Below are 14755 nucleotides of genomic sequence, written 5' to 3' on the forward strand. Positions count from 1 at the left end.
TTCTGTAAATATTAAATTAATTTATTTATAAAATAAATAATTGTTTTTTTTTCAAATCTTCACAACCCACATTAAGAAAAATCAAATGAGATTCAAAATTTTAGCAGAAGAGAGAGCTTTCATTCTTTTGAGCTTTCCAATTGAATTGCGAGCTTTCACATTTTATTTGGAATAATTTTTGTTCAGCTGATATAAAAAATATTTGTTTACGATTTTCAATATGAAGAGCTTTCATTCATTGATTAAGTCAATTCGAGCTTATTAAGTTTTCACTTACTATTGCAGGATTCCGTTAATCATAAATTCTTGGGGATAAGTGTTTTCAACTGAGTTATGAAATATTCATTTTCTCTTCCATTGTGATTTTCAATATGAAGAGCTTTCATTTTTTAATTAAGCCAATATGATAGCACCAAGCAGCTTAGAGATTTCAGCAAATTTCTCAAAAAAGCTTGAAATGTTATAATAATACAATCATTAAAACGTATAAAATATTATTTTTTTTTCATTGAGCTTTCACTTATTAGCGTAAGCTTTTAGATTTTCTTTGCTATATGTTTTTTCTTCTAAGAAAATATAATATTTACTTCGTTTTCATGAAATCATAATAACAATTTCAATTTCAATTGTTATTTTGATCACGATAACGATGAATTTTCATGAAAAACTTTCATCGTTTCTTTGGTATACTTTGTTTTTATTAGAATAAGACATATTTATTTACTTTCTTATTGTCATTTCAGTAAAATGAATTTTCAATTTGTATAAACGTATAATAGCTGGAAACTAAATAGCTCAAAAAAAATAAAAAAAAATACGAATAGCTCACTTCTTTTTACTTCCACTTCTTATTGCGAGCTTTCATTTTTCTTAGGGATTATTTTTTCATCTGAGGATAGAAAATATAAGTATATTCTGTCTTTTATAGTGATTTTCAATATAGAGAGCTTTCACTTGTTATTTTAAGCTTTCATTTTTTTCTTTTCGATAATGTTTCTTTTGAGAATGTTATATATTTATTTTATTTTTTATTGTGATTTCAGTATAAAGAGCTTTTACTAATTATGTAAATCATATCTACAGTTTAACAGCAAAAAAAAACTTTTTTCACAGTACTCCTTTATTCATATTGAAAGAAACAAAAAAGCACAAACAAAAGTTAAATGATATTATACTTTATACTGTGAGCTTTCATCTATTACTTCGAGCTTTCATATATTCTTTGCGCTTTTTCTACTTTCAGACATATTTACAATTGCATTGAAAGCTCAAAAAAATAAACAATATATATAAGGAATATATATATATGTATAAGGAAAACTTAAATTTAAAATCTAAAAAGTAGTAAATGATTTCATTGAGCTTTCGCTTTTAATAGCGAACTATTTTCTATATACAATCTTTTTTTGAGAATATAACAACATTATTTTCGCTGTTATGGATTCTCAATATGAAGCGCTTTTACTTGATATTTCGAGCTTTCATATATTATTGGCGCTTTTTTAACTATAACAAAAACCTAATAAACTTTCATTTTAAAACTTTCATGCTTCACTATAAATGAAAAAAATAATCTTTTATATAATACTTTCACAAAATAAATGGAAATTTGATTAAGTAAAACTTTGTTTGCTCTACGAAACCGCATATATCCGTAAGGCAATACCGGCGACAACAACAACAACAAATGTATATGATAATGCAATGTTAAACGCAGAAGACGCCACTTCCGTTAATATAGACACAATAAAGTTATGTTTCTGAGCCGAGCACGTACCAATTGTAATTAAGGTACAGACATACCAACAACTGTACTGTAAGTAGCAGCATCTACAGTAGCTTAAAACCACAGCTGCCACTTCCTGCACTTACAAACTCACGCGTATATTTTTAAAGCAATGCAAAACCCACTTCATCTTTTTAGTGTCTGCATTTCTCTTTTCTTCATCGGCAAATAACATATCGGCGGCTCATTGGTTGATTGGAAAATATAACCGAAGAGCTAAATCAACAATATAAGCGAGTGTTATAATCACCGCCAAGCACGCGCAGACAGGAAGTGGCGACAAAGGATGTTAAGTATTATGTAATAAAATAAGAAATTGATGAAGATATTATGAAAAGACACGAAACACGAAACAATTTAATGGCAGGAAATAGGGAGAAGAACTCCTTTAAGATTTTTTTCCTAGGCGAAACAGTTTTTTTAAACCAAAAAGCGAACTGTGAAGTAGATTAGGCGATTAGGCGAACTAAAGTAGACTCGCAAAAAGTATTTTTCAATATCTGTGATGAAAATTTAAATATCTGCATATGTTTTAATATTGTAGCTGTAAAATGGATGCATAAAAATGTTGAATATTTTGCGAATACTTTTAAGATATTTTACCCACCTAAAAATAACATTTACCTTTTTACTAACCGGGACTAGTTCAATCACAGGGCGACGTAACACCATCTGATCAAATTTAACCCGGTTAACGAGGTTCGAATAGCAATTGCCCGCCTGAAGAACAACAAATCGGCAGGCGCCGATGGTTTGCCAGTCAAACGGCCCGATCATTGTGTGTGCTCTGCCCAATACACAAACTCCACTACTCCAATTACCTACTTAATATCGCTCTTATCCTATCGAGCGTATTGTATAAAAGACGAAATCCCACCTTCAACAAACTCATTAGACCTTATCAGTGTGACTTTAAACCTGGAAAATCTACTTTCGACCAGATTTACACCATGCGCCAAGTCTATGAAAACATCCATGAGGGAAAGATCGACACACACCATCTTTACATCGATTTTAAAGCCGCCTTCGACAGCACGTAAGCAAATTTGATATCCATGCAAAGGTAGTACGGTCGTTTAAGCTGAAGTTGAGGAACAAAAAAGGCTCCGTCAGTATCGGGAAGGTCCTATCCGAGCCGTTCTATACCAACAGAATTTCCAGCCAAGGAGACTCCCTATTGCGTGACCTCTTCAATCTATTGCTGGAGAAAATTATACGAGCTGCACAGCTAATTAGAGAATTATTTAAGAATGTACAACTGCTAGCATACGCCGATGACGTCGAAATCATTGGCTTCAACACCCGCGCCGTTAAATCTGATTTCTCCAGACTGAGTATAAAACAAAATATCTCCTGTCACCAGAGGAACAGTCATTGCACTCGCCACTTGGGTTCCATGTCACTGTTGATAGTCATAACTTTGAAATCGTAGATAATTTATCTTGGAACCAGCAGATCATCAACAACATTATCAGACTTGAAATTCAACGCAGAATTAGTTTTGCCAAAAGCTGCTACATTGTACTGAATACGCAATTGAAAAGTAAAGACCTCTTTCGACTAGCAAAGATCAAACTTTACAAGTTCCTCATCAAAAGAAGAAGGAAATCTAACGATCTGTTCGAGATCAATTTTACTACAAATATAATCGAATTTAATTTATTGGAAAAGCAGTAAATATCAGGTAAAATCTGGTGTTATTTCCGCAAACTAAAAATAACCCAGGTTAAGTTTACTGCAAGATATCACACCGAACTTCCTTCTGTGTCGCAAATAAGTCAAAAAGGCCGCCAAATAGATGTCAACTGTCACGATCACAATTAGTCAGTTTGGCAGATTAATTGCAGAGGTGGATTAATGCCACATATCTCACATACCAAAACAAAATACGAGAGCCAAACAGAATTCCTAAACCCAAATGACAACGACTAATGATAATGCGACAGACAATGGAAGCAAGATGCATTGCAAGCAATTAAAGCCACAAATAGCAATGAAATGCACGTACAGGAATTATGCTAGACAACGAGATCGAAACAAAAAAGGACACAAAATAACAGCAACAAAACCCGGGAACAAACACGAAGTAATGCAGTAAAAACGTGCAGTGAAAGTGGAATAAAGCAGAAAGTAGTATTGTGCAGAAAGTAACCAAGATACTGGTGAGACGAGTGATTTACAAAGCACGCAAGACGGATCGACCGGCATTTTTGGTCATATATGACTGTTTGCTGACTACATATTGGATTAGGGAACAAACACAGTTATAGGAATAGAAGAGCAGAGTGTGTGTGAGGGAGAGGGCGATTGAGAGCGAGATATGGAGTGAGAGGGAAACAGTGAGCAAGCAAAGTAGTATGTTTCTCCTAAGTTTTAAGGACAGATAAAACAAGTTGAGGGTGCGAAAAAGATAAACACGTGCAGGTGCGGCAAAGGCGCTGTATTTGTTAAAAAGCAAGTGCGAGGAATTTTTTTGAACACACATGTTACTAATCAAACTCTGGCAACGAGTTTTCTTACAYACATACATATACATCCAGACAACACCGCCTTGACTGCCTTCAAGGTGGCCGAAAGAAATTCGATAGTAAAAACGCGCTCATAAAAAGTGCTGATGCAATAAAAACAGATAAAAGGCCGCATACACGAATATAAAGCGAAATTCTGCATTGCAATGAAAATGTGCGCTTCCGCATTGTCTTTATTGAGAAGCAGTCAAACATAAAAAAGGAAATGAGAGGTAGCAAAAATCACCAGGAATTTCGTATGCAACCAAACGACAATGTCGGCAGCTAAACAAAAGCGTTTCGGAAGCGAGTGGCGGTCTTCAAAGACAATGGCAACACTAAACACTTGTAAATTACCAGCGGTGAGCGACCGAAGCGAAACGCATTGACAGACAAATGGACGGACGAACAAACGAATGGATGGCTGATTCCGCTGGTTGGCTGGTTGACTGGATTTGTGTTCGTGGGCTTTGTAAAGTATGAATGAACGCGCTGACAAGTGCAAGAGAGTCATTACCTGCGCATGCCCGAAAATTATTCAAATAAAACTGCATACCGGCAACATATGTACATGAGCGCGTATGTTTGTAAATAACAGTCGCTTAGTGGAAGGCCGTGTGTTTGAGGTACTTCAGTGCTTTGGTACTTTTCTTAGGCAAATCAAAAATGCTTAAATAAACAAACAATCGGCGGCATGTAAGCACTTATATTATGTAGTAGCGCTTTGTTGTTGCACAATTGCCGGTCTGTTCTTGGCTATTTGCCGACGCATAGCGTGCTGTAAACTACAACAACAACTACAATAATAATAAGTACATGCGCGGCAAAATCATTTTGTGTTTGTAACTGTGCCAAGGAAACGTAAATAGCAGCACACCAAAATGACTACAACAGCAGCAAATAGCAACAGCAGCAACATCAAGTCAGCAAACCACCAATTTTTTTGAAGTTATGACAAAAATGAAAGAAAAAATACAGAAAAAATATTAATTTGGACTGCAACGTAGACATAATACCCTACATAGTTGCACTTTTTATTGCATAAATAGGTATAAAAAGACTTTATCATGATATTAATGGATCAGCTTGTATTGCAGCTATATGCTATAGTGGTCCGATCTGTATAATAATAATACACATATTATAGCGATGTCTGAGGTGATAATCTATACCAAATTTGGAAAATAAAAAAGTTTGTCATACAAGCACTTCAGTTAGATCGTTCAGTTTGTATGGTAGCCATATGCTAAAATGGTCCGATCTGAAAAATACTTTCAGAAATTGTAATGCTGCATTGGTAAATAATTTATGTTAAATTTCGTGAAGATATGTTGACAAATAAAAAAGTTTTTCATACAACTCAATTTTGAACGATCAGTTTGTATGGCAGCTATATGTTATAGTTGTTCGATCTGAATAATTTCTTCGAAACTTGTATCAATGCTTGAAATAATAATCTGTGCCAAATTTGGTGAAGATAGTTTCGCAAAGAAAAAGTTTACCGTACAAGGACTTCAGTTGGATCGTTCAGTTTGTATGGCAGATATATGCTACAGGACCGAAGTCAACCATACCGACAAATAAGCAGCTTTTTAGCGATAAAAGAATGTGTACAAAATTTTAGCGTGATATTTCAAAAGCTGAAGGACTAATCCTTCCATAACTTGAAGTTATCCATAACTCGAACTCTTGAATTGGCGAGAGAAGTCAAATTTCATATAAATTTCCTTCCACAACTTGAAGTTCTTCATAACCCGAAGTTTTCAATTAGTAATAGCTGTCAAGTTTCATAAAAATCTTCCTTCATACATCGAAGTCTCTCTAACTCACAGTTTTATTGTGGATTATTTTATTTCAAGTTCGGTAGTTCAACTGTAACGTTTCCTTTTGCGTCCTTTAAACTTCAAACAACCTGTTCAGGGTATACAAAACAAAAAAAATATTATGGCGTGCAAGCTTTGCCAAAAATTACACAACTTAATTTTTCCCCTCTTTTTTGTCCACCATCCATGCCTTAAAAAATAGAAGGAAATGTAAAAAGTACCGTTTTGCAAGTATCCGTCAGTTGGCAGCTCTTCGGCCATTTGTCGTTGTCTGCCGGCAAATAAAAAGCGTGTAAATATGCAGCCGCTTGCACTTTAGCAAAAATATCAAATTTCCATAATGACTATGTTGCCACCGCCACTTAAGTTGCACAAAAGTATTTGCGCTACATACTCATGCACTTAAGCACACTCCCACTTGTTTAATTTGTAGTTGCGCACATTGCTTTGTACCTTCTGCTTTTTTTTAGATGGCAGCCGGCTGAAGTGCATTTCCCCAAACGTTTAGCGAAATTCAGTGGTCTCTTATTCTGCTTGTTTTTATGCGCTGACATTCCGCCTTAGTCTGCAGTCTTCTCAACTTCACTCTACTTGTGTGCTTAGGTATCCCTCATATATTCTAAAATTTATGGTTATTACTCTGTTAGTGCTGTGGATTTCTTTAGAAAATGTTTTAGTGCAATGTCTTTGTGACATTTATGCTTGAGCTTGCTGCCCTGCCCTTATGTCGTCATTATGTAATTTTCTGCTGCAGCGTCGATTGTATAACAAGTGGTTCTTGGTTGGCAATGCAGCTGCAGGAAGTTGTGCTGCAGTTTTACAAGTACTTGAGCAGTTTCTCAGGAAAGCGAGGTAATATTTTTGAGAAAATTGAAACAATGGAATAGCCTTGTAATAAAAAGTTGTCAGAAATTCAACGATTTTAAAAATGACTGAAGTATGTTTAAGACATGACCTTCAAAGAATAATGTTTTGATTATGGCTTGGAAGACTAAGCACTTCCTGAAGCCATGATCATCAACAAATAAATAACTAATAACGTCTTGATGCCATGATCTCCAAAAAAATATCTTGAATATAGCTTGGAAGGCTAAGCACGTCCTGAAGCCATGACCGCCAAAAAATAATATGTTGAATGTGGGTTGGAAGACACAGTACGCCCTGCGCGACAAAAAAATGGTTGAAGATGAGGAACTGGTAGCATCACTCGGTGAAGATTGCTTTCAAACACGAGAAGAGCTTGCAGCATCTTTGGAAGTCACTTAAGCAGCCAAATTGAAAGCCATATGAATGGAAAACAGGAGACCGTGAATGTCGCTTGCCAAAAATGATGCTTGAACGCTACAAAAAAGTCATGTTTGAATCAGATTCTGGATGTTAATGAAAAATGATTTCATTAAGACCCAACCAAGTCAACGGCAAAGCCAAATATATATAATGCTCTGTATTTTTTGGGATCAGAAAGGCATGCTCTATTATGAGCTTCTAAAACCGCTTAGAACGGAACACTAACGATGACAACTCATCAAATAGAAGCGAGATATTGCTGAAAAAATGACCGGAATTCACGACAAAGCCGATTAAACACTATCTAGATAACAGTGATAAGGAAGTCGTAAAATTCACAAGATTCTAGCAATAATATAATATCATAGCTTGGAGCGTCGGTGTCGATGAACCTGCTGTATGTAACAAATAGCCTGTTAGGGGGGAAGCAGTATCAAAAAAACAAAAACAAAAACTTTAATGAGCCTAAACCGAGGTTGATAAATAGCTGATTCTCTAATAATATTAATAGTTTTTTGGATAGACGACAGATCTCACAATTAATGCATATGCGATATTCGGCGAGGTCTGAGCTTATTTTGGAGCAAAATCGCGATCGTGTTAAAAAAATATAAACGAAAAGTTGAAAGATCGTTTCAATGAATATATCGTCTTCGATGATCACTATAATGAACAACAGAAACAACGCCAAAACTTTGTAAAATTGAAAGCAAAACGCCTTGGAAACGTTATTTATCTGCTATCAGGTCACTAAAATAGTCCAAGCTTTGGAAAACTTGAGTCTAAAATAGAGTCAAACCTCGCTTGAAGGCAACTTTAAGCAAAATACTAAATCAAAATATACAAACATATATATAAATACTATATAAAATCGCTACAACAACTTCTAAATAATGAACAACAACGAAATTTTAATTAATCAACTAGAGAGACAGTTATAAAATGCAAATTACAAAAATGAAAGAGAGAGAGAAAGACAGTTATAAAATTCAAATTACAAAAATTAAATACAAAAAAATATTAGAGAAACGTTTAGCACAGGGGAATGGGTGTGAAAACTATGCACGTGCAAAATAAAAAATATATACAAATTTCATATCTGTACATACACAACCAAAGAAAGCACAACCGCAATTAACAAAACGAAAAAATTACAAAAAAAAAAAAAAATCACAAAAACCAAAGAAATAACGAAAAGAAAACGCTGGTGACTAGTACGAAGCCAAAAGCGAAGATCCACCGGGAAAATGACAAACATAAAACCAGCGAAAACTAGCAAGCAGTGAACAGTAGCAGCAGCAATAAGCAGCAGAAAACCGCTACCTACCAGCTTTTGGGCAACACAAACCCTAAATCACTACTAACTACCACGCCACCTTTTGTATGCATGTTGCTGTGCACCGTTGTGTGACGGCACTAACCACTAACCACTACATATTACATACATATCCACATATTAACAAACAAATAAGACAAAAAGCAACACTTATAACAATAATAAAAGCGACAAGAAAAGTCATTAGAGCCGCACAACTGCCAACAGCCAGTCGACAAGCCGCAGCGCCAAGCGCTCTTACCAATTTTACTGGCCTACCAACAACGCGCGCTGTTTTGTTGCTGGTGCTGCCTCTGCAACTGTTATATGTTCGCGCATGTTGCCGGTTACAAATATGGCTGTGAGCCGGCGATATCGCCAATTGGTACGTACGAATACCAACGCCTTAACGCTGCTACCAACCTCTCCGCCAAGCTCAAAACGCCTGCTCATTCAATGCACCGTGATTTACTCTCGCTATGCACGCTCCACACGCTCTTTTGGCATGGCGCACAACAATAACAGCTCAGTGGCAATTGCAGCGGTGCATGCTCGTGGGTTACCGTTTTCCTTTGATTGCATTTGCTTCTTTTTTCTTGATTTCTTTCTATTTTTTGTTTTTTGTCTATTGAATGCTAATCTCCGAGGTGTAAGTGCATTTTGATGCTGAATTTGATTTCTCCATAAATGCTAATTTTATGTTGCGCTTATGCGCATGAAATATTGCATTTTTTCTCACACTCGGATTAATTTCTGTATGTTTATATGTCAACGGTTTGTGTCAGTAGGGAGAATTATATAAATTGAGCTGAAAGCAATCGTATTTCCAGCATTCTACGAAAGACTTAGTTGTTGAAAAATTCTAACAGTTACCCGTAAAATATTTTCTCTCTTCATTAATCTGTATGTGAGAACTGAGAATCACGACCTCTAAATTAAACTTCAAAGACTCTAGATGACAACCTAAACGTCTTGAATCGTATTCCAATAACAAATCTAGAAGACGTATAGCAAAGTCCCATGGCCTATTAATAAAATAAACACTCTGTAGGAGTTATTCCGGAAACGCTTTAGACCTTCAGAGGGTCCTATAAAACTCGGACTCGAACTGACGTATGCAACGACTTAGCACATTTTAGGTCGAGATCTTAAATTGAAAGCGTACAAAATACAGCTTGTGCATGAACTGAAGCCGCTCGATCTTCCCAAGCGACATCGCTTCGCTCTATGGGCTCTTGAAAAGTTCTAAGATTATGCGACGTTTTCGAATTTTATTCCACGATGAGGCAAATTTCTGTCGCCATGGTAATATAAACAAGCAGAATTCCTTCATTTGGAACAAGGAGCAAACTGAAGAGATCAGTCTTGGTTTGGTGTGGTTTTTGAGCCGGTGGAATCATCAGTCTATATTTCTTCAAAAATAATGCCGGTAAAAAAAGAACCGCCATTGGCGACCGTTATCGCGCCATGATAACCATGCCTGAACAGCAAGACTACGCCACTTCCCATCCACCGCATCAATCAATGGATTTATTGAGAGAGCATTTCGGTAAGCAGATAACTTCACGTATTGGGCCGGTCTATTGGCCACTAACATCGTGTGATATCTCTTTTTCCTGTAGAGATATGTAAAGTTTAAAGTCTGGGGAGATACTGAATCGAAGGGGGACTCAGACCTTGTAGCAAAACATCACGAGTATCATTCGCCAGTTAACAATCGAAATGCTCGAACGAGTCATCGAAAATTGGACCCAAAGGATGGACCATCTGAGAAGTAGTCGTGGTCAACATTTGAAGAACATAATAAAAAAAAGTAGAGACCTTCGAAATGGATAATGTATTTTATTACATTATTATTATATCTTTTTTAATAGAATAATCGGCGCTCATTTTGAAAATTTTCGGATTTGCTTGATCCCGTATTCAATCTCCAGGAGAACTTTGAAAAAAAAAATATCACATAGTTGAGTATAAATAATGATCAAAAGACTAGTAAAAATTATTAATTCAACAAAATGACGGTGAAGTCAATTTTTGTGAAAAAGTTGCACTTCAAAATGGCCTTAAAAAATCAAAATGAATCCCTAAATCATTACCTGACAAATACAGCTAAAGAGGTGGTATGAAAATTGTAGATCAATCGGTCCAGCCGTTTCGGAGAAACATTCCTCACAGCTCCGAAAGCATCGTTTTGATCGAAAAACTCGTTTATGGTTTTGGGTGTCGATTATACTAAGTTAAAAAATGTACAAAAGCGCTCATATATCCGAAACTATTCCCCCAAATAGTCATCTTCACAACTTCGGAGAATATTCTCAAAAAAATTTACATTCGAAAATCGATTTTTTGATATTTACAAGTGGATATAACTGCTCGTAGTTACATTATTATCATAAAATAAGATCTCTTCTTCACAAAAGTTTTGAATTTTCCTAACGAAAATAATACAAAGACTAAAAAATGTTAATAATTGTGTATTTCACTCACCGCTCTCAAAAAAAATCAGCTTCCAATCCAACTAGAAAGAATTTGTTTACACTGCTTTGCCTTTCGATCGCTTATTTGACCGCTTGTTGCACAGTAGACACAGGTTGAGCTCCATAAATGATGTTTGAGTCAACAGAAAACGGGTTCTGATTATATTTTGTATAACTAAAAAAAGGAAACAATACACACAAAATTCGAACTTGCAACACAAAAACAAGTAATTTGAACTAGAATGCCAACGAGAACTCTTCTTCGCACACACTATATCTTTTCTGTACTCTTTTCATGAATTTGTTAGAATTTGTACACTCTTATTGCTTTGGATATATGTATCTGTATGTTTGCGCTCGCTCAACGCACTTTGCTACACACTTTAATTGTAAATAATACACAGAAAATTATTTGACATTCACTGACATCGACTGCCTTTTTTTCATTTCGGGGGCGTATTTGTATTTATTGACGCAGATATTTTTGCACTGATGAAAATCACTTTACACCTTTGTTATTGCACTGCACAAGTAAACAGTAATTATTAATATATTTATGTATTTGTAAATATAAGCAGCTATATTTTATTGTTTCACGTTTTTTGTGAATAACTGGTTGATTTTCAAACCTTATTTTTTGTAATTTTTGCTTGCAGCACACACTGCGTTTATCTGCCAAAAAATTCTGCTGGAGAAGCGCCGAGATCAACAGCTATCTAAGTACTTAATATTTAAATGGTTTTGAGTGTATATGTGCACGCTGAGCAGTACACTCGTGGCTGTTTTGAGAGTCCAGACGGTTTTCGGGAGTGAGCACTCGCAAGTGTTTTGAGCGAGTGAACAGGTAGTTTTTCAATGCATGTACACTTTATACAATATATTAATGTGCTTGTTGTTGTTTTAACTGCTGTGAGATTTGTTTGCTTTTAATTTGTAGTCGCTGTTTAATTATTATATTTTACTTTATTGCTGGTTTTTACGTTTTTGTTTGTTATTGTATATGTAGTTGTAGACGTTATTTTAGATTGCTGATTTTTCGTTGTTGTTGCGTTTTTAGTTAACTTGTTTATGTAGCTATTTGCCAAGTAATATTATGTGAAGTATTTAATTTTGCTTACACTTTTAAGCGTTTGTTGTTTTTTGTTGCGCTGCGCCTATACTCATTTAAAGTTTCCTTTATGTTTTATACATTTGGCTATGGAAGAAAGCAAATATTTAAATATTAGACAATTTATTATAAATGCTTACGTTTGTTTGAAATATATAGTATGTGCATATGTATGTAATTATTCGATTTAAGAAACTGTTTATATTCAATAACTTAAAGTTAACTATTTTGCCCCCATTTAATACAATTGTGGCGCATTAAATTATTCAAAATTTTTGAAACTTTTATGGATTAATATTTAAAGAAATTTTTGAAATTTTAATTTTTAAACAATTTTTTATTAATTTTTAAAGTATGAATTTACAGTTTCAAATTAAGTTTTTTGGTGAAAAAAATTTATGAAAAATTTTAAATTCATTCTTTTCAATATATTCTTTCTTAATTTTTGTAGACATTTCTGAAAATTGCATTTTTAAACTATTTTTATAATTTTTAAAGTATTTATAGTCTCAAATTGAGTTTTTTTCACGCATAAAATATATGAACATTTTTGAATATAAATTTTTTTTTTTCAATATATTTTTCCCATATTTTTTAAATAATTTTTGTAGACTTTTAGGAAATTAAATTTTCATAGTTGATTTTCTTAATTTTTAAGTATTTATAGTCTTAAATTTAGTTTTTTAGTGTATAGAATTTATGAACATTTTTTAAAATTCATTTTTTCAATAAATTTTTCTTTAATTTTTATAGACACTTCAATAAATTAAATTTTCATAATAGTTTTTATTAATTTTTAGCGGTTTATGGTCTTAAACTTATTTAATTTGCTGTATGTCAGCGCATACTTAATTTTAGCGTAATCTGTGCTATCCGTTTTAGATGAAGAAATTTATAGTTCAAATATAACAAAGGTTAACTAGTTAAAAATATGCAATAATAATTGTTTATATGTATGTACTATTTTGCTTTGTTCAAAAAAATTATTTAAATGAAAATAACAGCAATTTTTTTTTTTTCAAAATCTAAACATTATTTAGCACAATTTTTACATTTTATTTTTCATTAAAACCAAACATATTTTACAACAATTTCTAGCACTATTTCATTATGCTCAAATATGCGTAGCATAAAAATTCGGCTTTCACTTTATACACACATCTTCACACATACATACAATTGCACTTTACTCGTTCAATTTTTTTCTCGAATATCTTACCTATAATTCATTGCACTTTAATGGCCATTTTTTACTTTTGCTTGCAACATTCGCAGTACAATTTATTCAAATTTATATTATTAACACACACACACTACATTTACATACATATGCACTTATATTACTTGCAAAGTAATTACCACAACTGAGTATTTGCTTAAAACTTCCGATCTATGTCTGCGCTGTTATAGATTCTGTGGCCAAACAACTAGTAAAGGCCAAATAAATAGTTTGTACAAAATCACAGACTGCAATTCGGCTCGCCCGTGTTTGTTCGCGCACACACGACCACACTTTATGATTATTATTTTAACAAAATATGTTTTTCAATTTGCGTTAAACATTTACTAACTATTTACCAAGTTACTTTGGTAACAACGCTTGCAGTATTTGTATTTTAATATTTTTGCTTTTACTCGTCACAGACAGCCATTTCACAAAACCAGTTGCATTTGCCGAAAATTTAACTTTTTACCTTTACTCGCGCGCGTCTGCCGACAAACCGAACACACTGAACGCATTGAGTAGTTACCGCAAACTGTGGAGCTCTCGTAGCCAACGATATTAACCATCCGGCTAATCGAGCAAGTAAACTACTAGTTGGCCATAAGTGCAAATGCACTCAATATATGTACATGATGGTAGTTTCCTATGTATTTGTGTGGCAACCAGAGTGGCGGATATATTTTTCCGGTTAGTAAACGCTCTTCGTAGCCAGAGAGTAAGAAGAAAGTGTGTGAGAGTAGCGAATAATGTGACATAAGACGACTTTATTTTGAGCTACGGCGTGAAGAATGATGCTATCTTAGTTGTTAACACTAAATATTTTTCATCATTGATGCTTAATATATTAGAAATATAATTTGATCTTCACTATTAATAAACCTACATAGTCTAAGAAATATATTACTAGAAAATAATAAGAAGCGGAGCAAATAATAGTGGGAATTAGTGCCAAATGCAGTGGGTAGTTAAGTAAACGTTGGTATTTCTTTACATTCAGCTAGAATTTTAAAAATTTGTCTTATGTATAATTTAAATTAAGCTCAATAGGTGAGAAAATAACAAGTAGTAAATCTGATACTGGTTTCGGAATTAAAAATTTAATCAAAATTTATTTTCGAAATTTTTAATTTCGAAGTACGAAAACTAAATTCTAAAACAAATTCTTTTCACAATTTTGAATGATAAGCAAATTATTTAAATTATTTTTTTCTATTCCCTATTGAGAAA

The 14755-nt window shown here is 33.9% G+C and overlaps 1 protein-coding gene across 10 annotated transcripts in view; it reads right to left on the minus strand.

Annotated features, from left to right (window-relative positions):
* Positions 1-14073, minus strand: part of LOC108977761 (rab11 family-interacting protein 3) — a 152216-nt gene extending 138143 nt beyond the window's left edge. For 6 of the 10 annotated variants that reach the window (XM_018947637.1, XM_018947638.1, XM_018947636.1 and 3 more), the window contains exons 1-2: positions 13523-14073; positions 11206-12390 (exon numbers count right to left, since the gene is read on the minus strand). The gene's annotated coding sequence lies outside the window, so the exon portion shown is untranslated. The remainder of the gene's footprint in view (positions 1-11205; positions 12391-13522) is intronic. The other 4 variants (XM_018947631.1, XM_018947629.1, XM_018947632.1 and 1 more) reach the window with 4 other exon arrangements.
* Positions 14074-14755: the final 682 nt, after the last annotated feature.

The sequence above is a fragment of the Bactrocera latifrons genome, unplaced genomic scaffold (genome assembly GCF_001853355.1).
Source record: "Bactrocera latifrons isolate USDA-ARS-PBARC rearing strain unplaced genomic scaffold, ASM185335v1 scaffold_95, whole genome shotgun sequence".
Lineage (NCBI taxonomy): Eukaryota > Metazoa > Arthropoda > Insecta > Diptera > Tephritidae > Bactrocera > Bactrocera latifrons.